The sequence below is a fragment of the Nansenia antarctica genome (assembly GCF_963989245.1).
Source record: "Nansenia antarctica genome assembly, chromosome: 2".
NCBI lineage: Eukaryota > Metazoa > Chordata > Actinopteri > Argentiniformes > Microstomatidae > Nansenia > Nansenia antarctica.
The window spans coordinates 27,834,047-27,846,928 of record NC_137675.1 but is presented as its reverse complement, the minus strand read 5'-3'; positions in this window follow the sequence as shown (position 1 = coordinate 27,846,928).

The window sequence follows — 12,882 nt, the reverse complement described above, 5'->3', positions numbered from 1 at the left end:
TCTGTACTGTTTATTACTTATTTATGTATCTCTGTTTGGCAGATAATGCAGTCACACTAAACTTGCAGTATTTTGGTGTAATTTAGCAGATGTTTATAGAATGTGCCAATATTGTGAGATAGTATTGTGTTTCTGTGCTCGTGGGCACAATGTTGTTAGCATTAGGCAATTACCATCAAGTGGCAAGGCCCTTTTGGTCTCTGCTCCAATGGTCTAACCGTTGGGCTACACACCGTCCAGTATTCAATTTTCATGAGCATGTGATTTGGTAAAACTTAAATTACTATAAATGTAACAAAATACCATAAGTTAACTGTTAATTCATTCTCATTACTGTATTAACTAATACCTTAGTTGACATGGACATTAGTAAAAACAAAAGGGCGACATTGGATAATCTCCTGTTTTGTGCTATATGTCTGGAGATCTACACTTTAGCTTTTCCTATTCCACTCACTAACTCTACATGACGATAACATGCATCATGAGGGTGTAAGACATTATGTAACCGTTTCTAGGTTCAGCCCTCTGGAAATTGCTTCGACACTACGGCATACCAGAAAAGCTTGTCAACATCATGAGGAACTCCTATGAAGGAATGACCTGCAGAGTCATACACAGCGGGCAGCTCACACGAAGCTTCCAAGTGAAGACCGGAGTAAGGCAAGGCGGTATACTGTCCCCCTTCCTCTTCCTCCTGGCCATCGACTGGATATTGAAGACCACAACGGCACAGAGGAGAAACGGGATCCAGTGGACACTCACAACACAACTGGACGACCTAGACTTCGCAGACGACCTTGCCCTACTATCCCGCAGTCGACAACAGATGCAGGAGAAGACGAACATACTGGCAGACACCTCAACACAACTAGGCCTCAACATCCACCAAGCAAAGACCAAAATACTAAAGATCAACACAAACAACGAAGACCCAGTAAACCTGGAGGGAACAGCACTCGAGGAAGTAGAATCCTTCACCTACCTAGGTAGCATCATAGACAAGAAGGGTGGCACGGAGGCAGACGTCAGAGCAAGAATCAGCAAGGCAAGGGCCTCATACATCCAACTAAAGAACATCTGGAGCTCCAAGGTAATCAGTCAGTGGACAAAGATCAGACTCTTCAAATCCAACATCAAGCCAGTACTCCTATACGGATCAGAGACGTGGAGGACAACCAAGATCACAATGACTAGAGTGCAGTCATTCATCAACAGATGCCTGAGGCGGATCCTGAACATCCACTGGCCAGATACCATCAGTAACAACGATCTCTGGCAGAGAACGGGCGAACAACCAGTGGAAGAACAAATCAAGAGAAGAAGGTGGGGATGGATCGGCCACACACTACGCAAACCAAACACCAGCACCACCAGACAGGCCCTTAGATGGAACCCCCAAGGCAAAAGGAAGAGAGGCCGGCCCAAGAACACCTGGCGCAGGGACTTGGAGACTGACATCACACAGAGTGGACTAACATGGAAACAGCTGGAAAGCAAAGCACAGGACAGAGGACCCTGGCGAACTGTTGTCGACGGCCTATGCTCCTCCAAAAGGAGCGATAGGCGTAAGTAAGTAAGTTCTAGGTTCAGTAGTTGAACCTAGTAGTTGAATCTGAAGTAGTTTGAATCTAGTATCATGTGCTACTCTCAGTGATAGTTTTGTTTTCAATTCTACAGATTGCCTGTGTAACGATGGTCAAACAGCCAAACTTCTTTCATTCAATTCTTTTATTTGACCTGCAGAGAAGACATATAGAACACAATTCTTCTCTGGTCTGCTTGTGAATCCATTAAGATGGCGGCCATGTTCTGCCCACCGTCTATGTACATTTCACATCAGGACAATTTGTTCACAGAAAGAACACAAACTTCCCTCAAACATTACAAATAACAATTACAAACAACATGTGGAGCGACATACCTGCAGAGAAGACATATAGAACACAATTCTTCTCTGGTCTGCTTGTGAATCTGCACGTTCAAAACAACATACAATAAATGTTCTGTTTCACATCATCACAATACATCACATCATCACAATACATGTAAAAACAAACAGCACAGTACTACACCAACACCTTCACCCTACATTACAAGATTCTCCATACAAACAACAAAACACGAGGAGCATTTCACATCACGCACATACCCATTAAGATGGCGGCCATGTTCTGGCACCACCGCAAGTACGGCAACAAGAGAAGGACAAAAGAACGTGCAGACCTGCAGTACACCCAAACTCCAAAGGGGGGCTCCAACAACAACCAGGGCTGCTCAAAGCACGGCGAAACTCATCTACATTCACCACAACTAAACATACATTCCCAACTCTGTTACACCCACCTCCCCTGAATTTCGCCAACCTTGAGCAGCAACTATACATTTAAACACTACTTTTTACTTTTTACACTATTACATAGGGCCGCCAAAGGACAGGACAGCCAACTTGAAAAGTATCCTATAAGGATGAAGTGGAAAGAGAGGTAACCTATCTCTCCAACCAACTACTGGCGGTAGGATGCGTTCTACACCCCACAAGACCCTTTTTTTTTTTTCACTGTGTATTACTAGCCTTCAAGAGGCCACAACCTCTTATGAAACAATCAGAATAACGAACAAACCTATATGTCATAGGATGTCAGTGTGCACAGTGTATACATGCACTGAACTGAGCTTCGGCTTATCTAACTGTGGAAATCCTGAAACACTGACCTACAAACAGCTCGAATGTTTGACTTAGTGTCTTGGATAATGTCTTGTCCTGACATAGTATAAATCAATCTGTCAACTGGTTTGATAAGGCGACCAAACTTGGACTTGACCTGTGTGACTGTACTAGGATGTTCACACTGTGTAACAGAAGCTAGAGTGTCAGTACGCTGTGTGTCACTAGCATCATCTATCTGATTCGTGTTACCAGAAACATCAGTACAATCATCAGCGCTAACCACAAATCTAGAATCAGAGTTAATGGACTGATCTACCATTTGCTCCTCAGCCATCTGCTCGGGAACCCTCTGAGGGGCAAACGAGACTGAAGACACTACAGTGTTAGTAGCCTCTGTCCGTGAGTGGTCAGGGAATGGTAACTGGGTGACCCACTCCAGGGTTCTTCCCTTGGGATCCTTGGGCTCTGGAACAGTCAAGGGAACATCCCTCTCCCGAACAGCTCTACCCCCATACTCCATGTCTTCAACCTCCCCTCCCTCACTCCCAGGACAGGAATCCACTCTCTCCGACTCGAACGCGGTTCCTCTACTCACTTCCCCAGGCAAGGAATCCTGTTCCACTTCCGACACGGACATGTCACTTGGCTCATTTGATGTATGAACAGCAGACAGGGATGAAACTGGGTCAGAGATCACACTCGTATCATACACCGGCAGAAAGTTCACCAACAACAATAGATTACGGTGGACTACCTTCTCTCGTCCAGTGACAGTGTCTTGTATCCTATATGTGTGAGTCTCAGAGTTCCTATCCACCACAGTATATACAGTAGACTCCCAACGGTCAGCCACCTTTCTCTTTCCTCTCTCTCTCTTGTTCGCCAACAGCACACGGTCTCCGACGTCAATGGTGGGCCCTTTCACTCGTCTGTTGTAGAGCTCTGTGTGACGGTGCTGTTCTTTTATGACATGTTCCTGGGCTATGACCATAGCTTCTCTCAGATCCTTCGTGAGAGACATCACATACTTGTCGTAGCTGACCACAGCTGGATCATTCAGGACTGTCCGGAAGAGTATATCGACAGGGAGACGAGGAGTACGCCCAAACATCAGATAGAAAGGTGCATAGCCAGTTGACTCATGCGCTGTGCTATTGTACATGAACGTCAGAGTTTGCAAACGCCTCGGCCAGTTGATTTTTGCCTCTGGTTCAAGCGCTCGGATCATGTTACCGAGAGTTCTATTAAAACGTTCCACACTACCGTTACCCATCGGGTGATACGGGGTTGTGTGCGACTTTCTGACACCGGAGACTCTGAGCAGCTCACTCACTAGTTGACTCTCGAAGCTAGCTCCCTGGTCGCTGTGGATACGTTCTGGGAACCCAAAGACGCAGAAGAACTTGTCCCATAGAACTCTCGCCACCTGTTTGGCTGACTGATCTTTGCAGGGGAATGCCTGGGCCATTCTTGTAAAATGGTCAGTAACAACTAACACATCAACTGACTTGTTCCTTGAGTCCTCCGCTGACCAGAAATCAATGCAAACCAGCTGAAGTGGCCTGGTTGATGTGATACTCTGCAAAGGCGCCCTCGCAGCAGGTTCAACAGTCTTACTGACAATACACCGCTGGCAGTTACGGACGTAGTCTCTTACGTCTCTGTCGAGGTTGAGCCAGAAGAACCTCTGTCTGGCCAAGCCAAGACTCCTGAACTGACCTTGATGGCCGGCATGGTCATGAACACCTCTCAGAACTTCAACTTTCTTAGACTCAGGAACCACATACTGGCGGCGTTTTGACTTCACGACTTGATCCCTCGAGACTCTGTAGAGTATCCCATTGCTCACAACAAGTTTCTCCCAGTGCTTCAGGTACCTCATGACTGTGACTGATTCCTTATCTCTCTCTCTCCTGGAGGGTCTCCGATGTCTCTCCACATAGTACAAGACTCGAGAGAGAGTTCTGTCTCTGAGCTGTTCATCCCGGAGTTCCTTCTCACTGTAAGCAGGAAGTGAGTCCTGACCACCTGGGACTAACTGAGGCAAATGGTGCAAGACTGCTACAGCACGCGTTCTTGCTCCGACCTCCCACAGATCGTCATATGACTGTAGAACAACAGACACTTCATCCATCTCCATAGACTGAGCGTGGACATGCAGAGGTGATGGGACACTTTGAGCGTAACTCTCTGCCTGGCGTGGAGTGTCACCACTATCATTGGACGACCGGAAGGCGTCCTGTACAGAAGCACTCGACACATCCTGGACTTCGGAGAGGAGATTCTTGTAGGGCTCTTCAAGTAATCTGTGACTGACTCTCTGCTTGACGAAAGGCACACGACTCAAGGCATCAGCGACAACATTCTGTGGGCCTGGCACGTACTTGATGTCGAAGTTATAGCTCGCTAACTTAGCCACCCATCGTTGCTCGCAGCAGTCCAGCTTGGGCTTCGTCATGATATGAGTCAATGGATTATTGTCCGTCCAAACAGTGAAATCATGCCCCTTCAACCAATGGCTAAACTTGTCACAGACACTCCACTTCAAGGCTAGGAATTCCAACCGATGGGCTGGGTAGTTTCTCTGAGACTGAGAGAGGGACTTGCTGGCGAATGCGATTGGCCTCGCTCGGTCTTCACCCTCTTGGATCTGCGACAGGACAGCACCGATGCCATCAAGGGACGCGTCCGTTGACAGCATGAAGGGACGGCTGAAATCAGGGTGAGCCAGGACAGCCGTCTCAACCAGCGCCGTTTTCAGCTTCTGGAAAGCCTGCTCCGTTTCGGGGGTCCAGTCAGTAACCTTCAACTTCCTGCTTTGTGACCTTTGTTTGGACTGTTTCACCTTCCCTTTTCTCTTCTGGCCCGTCAACAGAGAGAAGAGAGGCTTTGCAATAGCGGAGAAGCTAGGCACAAAGTGCTGGTAATAATTGATCATCCCCAAGAAAGATCTGATTCGTTTCTGTGAGGGGGTTACACCGTCCGCTTCCATCAGGTCAGCACTTGTCATCTTTGCGATGCTCTCAACTTTGCTGGGATCAGTCAACACACCGTTGTCATTAATTATGTGGCCGAGGAATTTGACGGATTTCCGGAGAAAAAAACACTTCTTGGGGGCCAATTTCAGGTTATGACCACGCAGTCTACTGAACACCATCTCCAAGCGTTCCAGAGCTGTCCTCTCATCAGGGGCGTACACCAATAAATCATCCAGATAAACCAGTAAGCTCAGATAGTTCTGGTCTCCGAAAATGCTAGTCATCATACGCATGAAGCTCCCAGGACTATTACAGAGGCCCTGCGGGAGGCGATTATACTCATACAAGCCCATAGGTGTTGTAAAGGCAGAGTACTTTCTGTCATCCTCGTGTAGTGGCATGTTATAAAACCCTGAGGTTAGATCCATAGTACTAAACAAGGAGTTACCTCCAAGTGCAGCTAAGCAGTCGGCCTGGTGAGGGAGAGGGTGAGCATCCTTCAGGGTCCTCTTGTTCAGCCAGCGAAAGTCTGTACAGATACGGAGATCTCCGTTCTTTTTCCATACAAGAACCAACGGAGATGCATATTCACTGGTTGACTTCCTGATTATATCTTTCTCCTCCATCTCACTCAGTACTTGGCGCAACTTCTGATACTGACTGGGGGGCACTCGTCTGAATGGGAGCCGGAATGGCCTGTGATCTGAGAGGTGAATGCGATGTATGAAGCCCTTTGCCTCTCCACAATCCAGGTGATGGCGTGAGAAGATGTCCTTGTAGCGCACAACCAGGTCAGCCATCTTGCTTCTACACTGTTCAGACACGTCACAGGAGTGTATGTCGAGCCCACTCAATCCCATGTACTTCAGTTCCTCATCAACAGTGCGGGCCGCATTTTCACTGGACGGGGTTACTTGACAGCAACTGAGTAGTGGGACCTCAGCAGGTCCGGTCTCATCCATGTCCTCGAGCGCAATGCAGGAGAAGACGTCGGCCAATTTAGCATTGCGTCTTACCAAGACGGGCCTGTCGGACGAGTTGATCAGCTTCAATGGAACCCATCCGTCTCCCCACAAAGGAGTAACAACTCTGGCCACCAGAACCCCTCTTGGAGCTGAGCGACACGATGTGGGCTCTGTCATCACAGCGCTACCAGGAGACACAATAGTGGACTTGGGTAGCTTGCCCCACATCAGGTACTCCCGACCAGGCTCAAGACACACGGCTGAGTTGCACCTGACTGTGCCTATCTTGTCAGGTATGACGTCACCTCGCCAACGGTTCAGACCAGCGAGCATCGAGAGAAACTGTTCAGATTCTGGATCGCCAGCAGGACAGGGCGTAGACACAGCCTTCCAGTAGCCATCACATTGCTTATACTGCCGGAGGATATATTTAATAACATTGGTGCCTAGTATCAACTCATCATGCTGGCCTTCAACTACCAGAGTGGGAACCATAATCCTACAGCCATACACCTCCATTTCCACGTTGAAAGCTGACTCAGGCTTGACACGGCGACCACCACAGCCAACAAGCACCACATTTGAACTGAACTGGTTATGCTCTGTAGCAACTCCAACCTCTCTAAGCTTTCCCTCTGCCGTCTTACTCATTGTACAAGCCATAGACCCACTGTCTAGCATAGCATTTAGAGTCACTGTATTACCAACTGTCACAGGTGTGTAGAAAAGGCTGTCACTACCACTAATTGTATGCGTATTCTGATAAACAATATCTTCAGAGTTATCACTTGAGCTTTTGAGAGCTATATACACTGTCTCAGCACTAGATTCGTCCTCACAATGGGAGTTTACTTGGCGACCTATACTTTCTCCCTCTGAATACAGGCCACCTAGTTTCCCTGAGGCTGAGGTGCTCGGGACGACCTGGTGGGACACTCAACTTTTGTGTGACCTGGGGCTAAACAGACAAAGCACAGCCTCTCTGACATGCAGTGTGAGATGGTAGTGTGTCTACTGTCATCACAGACTCGGCAGGCCTTCTCACGGGCGCCACCCTGGTATCTTCCGCCACGAGGAGCACTGTCACGCTGCTGCACTTTCCCCATCATCTGCTCCAGCCTCTCCATAATGCGAGCAAGAATCCTGTCTTCAGATTGCTGAGTGTTCTGGGCCACAGCAGTCGCGGAGGAGGGGCACGGAAGCTGGCCTAAAGCATGGTCCTGGGAAGGAATGAGGGTAGAAGGCAGACACTGTGTGTGGTACACTGGACTATGGGCAGGAGCAGGGGGGTACTGGGTGGAACACTGCTCAGACACAGACTGAATCGAAGGCTCTGGATGAGACTGCACAGTGTGGAGGGCGGTGGCATGGCTCTTCAATGGCACAGAACTACCGGTCCTGCCAGAGGCTCTCAGCTCTCTCTGGTAATTATCAATCTTCAACTGTATGTCTCGTGAGCTCCACTCCTCAATAGCCTTGCATTCCAGAATACGGGATAGTCCAGAGTCCGGGCAATGCCTGACAAACATCCGTGCTACCTCTTCACCTATGTTCTCCATCCTCCTACCTTGTCTGCGAAGGCCCTCACCAGCTACATCAGCTGCTTTGTTGATCCTCAACCAGTAGTCTACAGGGTTCTCATTGGGTCTGGGTAGAGTGGCATAGAAATCTGACAACGGGAGGCATGATGACACATCACTGAAGTACTTGAGAAGGATATCATAGATGAGATCAGGGTTCTGCTTCACATCAAGTGTCTGATCGCTACGCAAACCAACCCTCACGACATCCTTTGCCTTACCCATCAGCCTTGCCAGTATCTCCTCAGCCTGTTCATGCATTGGACATTTCTGCTTTCTCAGATAAGCTTTAGACATGTCAATCCAGTCCTGGACTGAACACTTATCAGAACTATCACCTCGGAACATTGGTGGTTCCCTGTCTGATTTTACATTCACAGTAACGCGCGGAACCTCCTGTCTAACAACATTAGGATCAGTTACAGGATCTGGAGGCGATGTGCAGTTGAGGTGTGCACTGCTCATACTACTTGAGTGAACTACACCAGCTGAAATTAACTTGGTTACAATGGACTCGCCAATCTGAGCACCTAGCTGACCCATCATGTCTGAAAGGTGATGAAGAGCTTCAGTGTCATTAACACTGGGTGTGGATGTGGGAGGAGCCTCCCCTGTAAACTGTCCGACAGCAGCACAACCTGGGTCCTGACCTGACCCTGTGCCTCTACCACTGTCAGTAAACAACTGGGAACACCCCACCTCCCTACTATTGACAGCACTGTCAATGTCAATGTCACTGTCACTGTCAATGTCTATGACAGCACTGTCTGCTCTGCTCTGACATGCCCCCCATGCACCCCTCCCCATAGGCAACACTGGACTGGCAAAAATCTCATCATTAAAACCTGGCCTCTGAGCCATAGTGGTACAGACTTGCGTTGTGTAATATTACTGAATGAAAAAAATAATAATAATAATAATGTTTAAAAAAAATATATAAAGTTACAGCAGGACATAAAAACCAAAACAATCAAAGCACTTTTTAAACTGATATAATCACAGACCTCAGACTGAATGACCATTTACTATAATACTCTGACCACACTTGATCTATCACACTAAGACCTGGCATCCACGCAGCATCCACGGAGATCGGCGTTCAGCTGATCTTGAGATCGACGTGTCACGGCACCAGTGTAACGATGGTCAAACAGCCAAACTTCTTTCATTCAATTCTTTTATTTGACCTGCAGAGAAGACATATAGAACACAATTCTTCTCTGGTCTGCTTGTGAATCCATTAAGATGGCGGCCATGTTCTGCCCACCGTCTATGTACATTTCACATCAGGACAATTTGTTCACAGAAAGAACACAAACTTCCCTCAAACATTACAAATAACAATTACAAACAACATGTGGAGCGACATACCTGCAGAGAAGACATATAGAACACAATTCTTCTCTGGTCTGCTTGTGAATCTGCACGTTCAAAACAACATACAATAAATGTTCTGTTTCACATCATCACAATACATCACATCATCACAATACATGTAAAAACAAACAGCACAGTACTACACCAACACCTTCACCCTACATTACAAGATTCTCCATACAAACAACAAAACACGAGGAGCATTTCACATCACGCACATACCCATTAAGATGGCGGCCATGTTCTGGCACCACCGCAAGTACGGCAACAAGAGAAGGACAAAAGAACGTGCAGACCTGCAGTACACCCAAACTCCAAAGGGGGGCTCCAACAACAACCAGGGCTGCTCAAAGCACGGCGAAACTCATCTACATTCACCACAACTAAACATACATTCCCAACTCTGTTACACCTGCTCTGTGTGCATGAGGTGGTTCCACTCAGAGTGTCTGAGTATGACTCAGGAAGAATTCAATGAGGCCAAGCGAGCTCCAGTCTGGAAGTGCCGTCTTTGCTGTGACAGTAAAAAGGGTAAACTCAGGTACATAGGAATGTATCACCTTAAAGCCCATTGACACAAGGAAAAACACCTTACTATCAATGACTGAATTGTAACACATTTCCATCCCAAATAAGACTATCACCACCCATTCTATGGACTGGTGGCATTGTTTTCTGAACACCACAGCCTAATGTGTCAGAATATATGGAGAAGTAAAGAGAGAATGTCTTTGAATTATATGTCAGTAAATATTATGTAGAAAGAAAGAGAGAATGGGTTTGAATTAAATGCAAGGAAATGTCCCAGTCCAAAAGCGTTACGCCAGGGTTCAGGCTATGTGGCCTGTCTACGCATTGACCCTTCTCTCCCTCTCTCTCGCTCTTCCTCCATTCCACAGGGCCCATTGAGCAGCTCAGTGACTACACCAGAATGCGCAGTGCCCTGTTCTAACTAACGACTTAGACGCCTCACCCCTCCCCACCAGTGTTGTTCTGTGCGTCATATCAGCTGTTTGTTCTCCTCCTCTCCATCACTCCTCCATCACTCCTCCCTCTCTCCTCTCTGTTCCAGCTGGTTAGGAGAGATAGTTTTATAATAGTTTCTTTTTTGTGCCAATATTTTTTTTAAATAAACATTTTGTGTCCATTTTGCTGAGTCTGAGAAAATCTGCTCCTCGACTGAAATAAGTACACCTACTGATAGCCTAAGCCTTGTATTGTTGTGCTACAGTGATTACAGCAGATTCTGCTGTCACCTCCCCGATAGTAATCTGCAATTGGTTTGAGCTGCTTTGGCCCAATATTGGCAGTTATTGATCAGGACAGCCATATCTCCATAGGGTTTTTGAGTTCTTGAATTTTAATAAATTCCTAATCAATTGATTGGGAAAAACAAAGGTTGCCATTTTTGTATGGGCACTCCCAGAACAATCTGCAATTGGTTTGAGGTGCATTGGCCCAATATTGGCAGAGTTATTGATCAGGAAAGCCAAATCTCCATAGGGTTTTTGAGTTCTTGAATTTTAATAAATTCCTAATCAATTGATTGCGAAATCCAAAGGTTGCCATGTTTTGATGGGCACTCCCAGAACAATTTACAATTGGTTTGAGGTGTTTTGACCCAATATTGGCAGAGTTATTGATCAGGAAAGCCAAATCTCCATAGGGTTTTTGAGTTCTTGAATTTTAATAAATTCCTAATCAATTGATTGCGAAATCCAAAGGTTGCCATTTTTTGATGGGCACTCCCAGAACAATTTACAATTGGTTTGAGGTGTTTTGACCCAATATTGGCAGAGTTATTGATCAGGAAAGCCAAATCTCCATAGGGTTTTTGAGTTCTTGAATTTTAATAAATTCCTAATCAATTGATTGCGAAATCCAAAGGTTGCCATTTTTGGATGGGCACTCCCAGAACAATCTGCAATTGGTTTGAGGTGTTTTCGCCCAATATTGGTAGAGTTATTGATCAGGAAAGCCATATCTCCATAGGGTTTTTGAGTTCTTGAATTGTAATAAATGCCTAATCAATTGATTGCGAAATCCAAAGATTGCCGTTTTTGGATGGGCACTCCCAGAACAATCTGCAATTGGTTTGAGGTGCATTGGCCCAATATTGGCAGAGTTATTGATCAGGACAGCCATATCTCCATTGGGTTTTTCACTACTTTTACCACGGTCCCTAAAATGCCGAATGTGAATGTCTGTTGAATGTCGAATATAAAAACAACTTTACCACGGTCGTCTACGGAATGATTGACACACCGGTCAGAGGTGCTCGTGTGACGTACGAAGCTTCGTTCGAGTAGTCACGTGGTTTTTGCCAATTTGACACAAGCATCGATACATTTGTATCGACGCACATTGTGTCGGAAGATCGACGCTGTGTCGTGACTACGATAGTTATGGAGATAGACTCCAGTTCTATGAGTGGAGCGGAGCCCCATAGGGGAGCTCTGCTCCTATTGGTTTACCCCGCTACCTAAAGTAGCCAATGACTGAATTTTTCAATGCCTGCGCCCGCCTGGGGTGCTATATAAAGGGGCGTCCTTCGCTCCATCATTCTCCCAAACATACAAAACAGCCGGGTTTGAACAAGTCGAAGTGGGCCAGCAGCCCTATGGGGCTCCGCTCCACTCATAGAACTGGAGTCTATCTCCATAACTATCGTTCTATATCGTGGAGCTCCGCCCCATAGGGGAGCTCTGCTCCTATTGGTTTAGGCGGAGCGAGCGAGGCCAAATACCCCCACTGAGACTATTAGTCCGAAAACAATCTCAGCGGCACCCGGAGCTGACCACTGATGTTGGTTCAAGACAACCTTAAAAAGTTGGCCCTACCCACACCGAGTCTGCTCCACTGATCTAGCCCTTACGTGAGCACGTAGGGTTGTTGATCTAACGGAACATGTCCTGGAGGAGGGTCCCCTCCCCAGGCACATCCGTATTCATCCTGACAGCACTTGAATAGAATCCCCATGACCAGGGTAATCCAAGTGCCTTCCCCACTACATCAGTCATCAGCAAAACTGAGGACAGAATGAGAAAAGGATGAGGAAGAAATATCACTGATCTAGCCCTTACGTGAGCACGTAGGGTTGTTGATCTAACGGAACATGTCCTGGAGGAGGGTCCCCTCCCCAGGCACATCCGTATTCATCCTGACAGCACTTGAATAGAATCCCCATGACCAGGGTAATCCAAGTGCCTTCCCCTCTACATCAGTCATCACCAAAACTGAGGACAGAATGAGAAAAGGATGAGGAAGAAATATCTTTCAAGTAATACCGTACAAAAGGTGATGGCGACGAC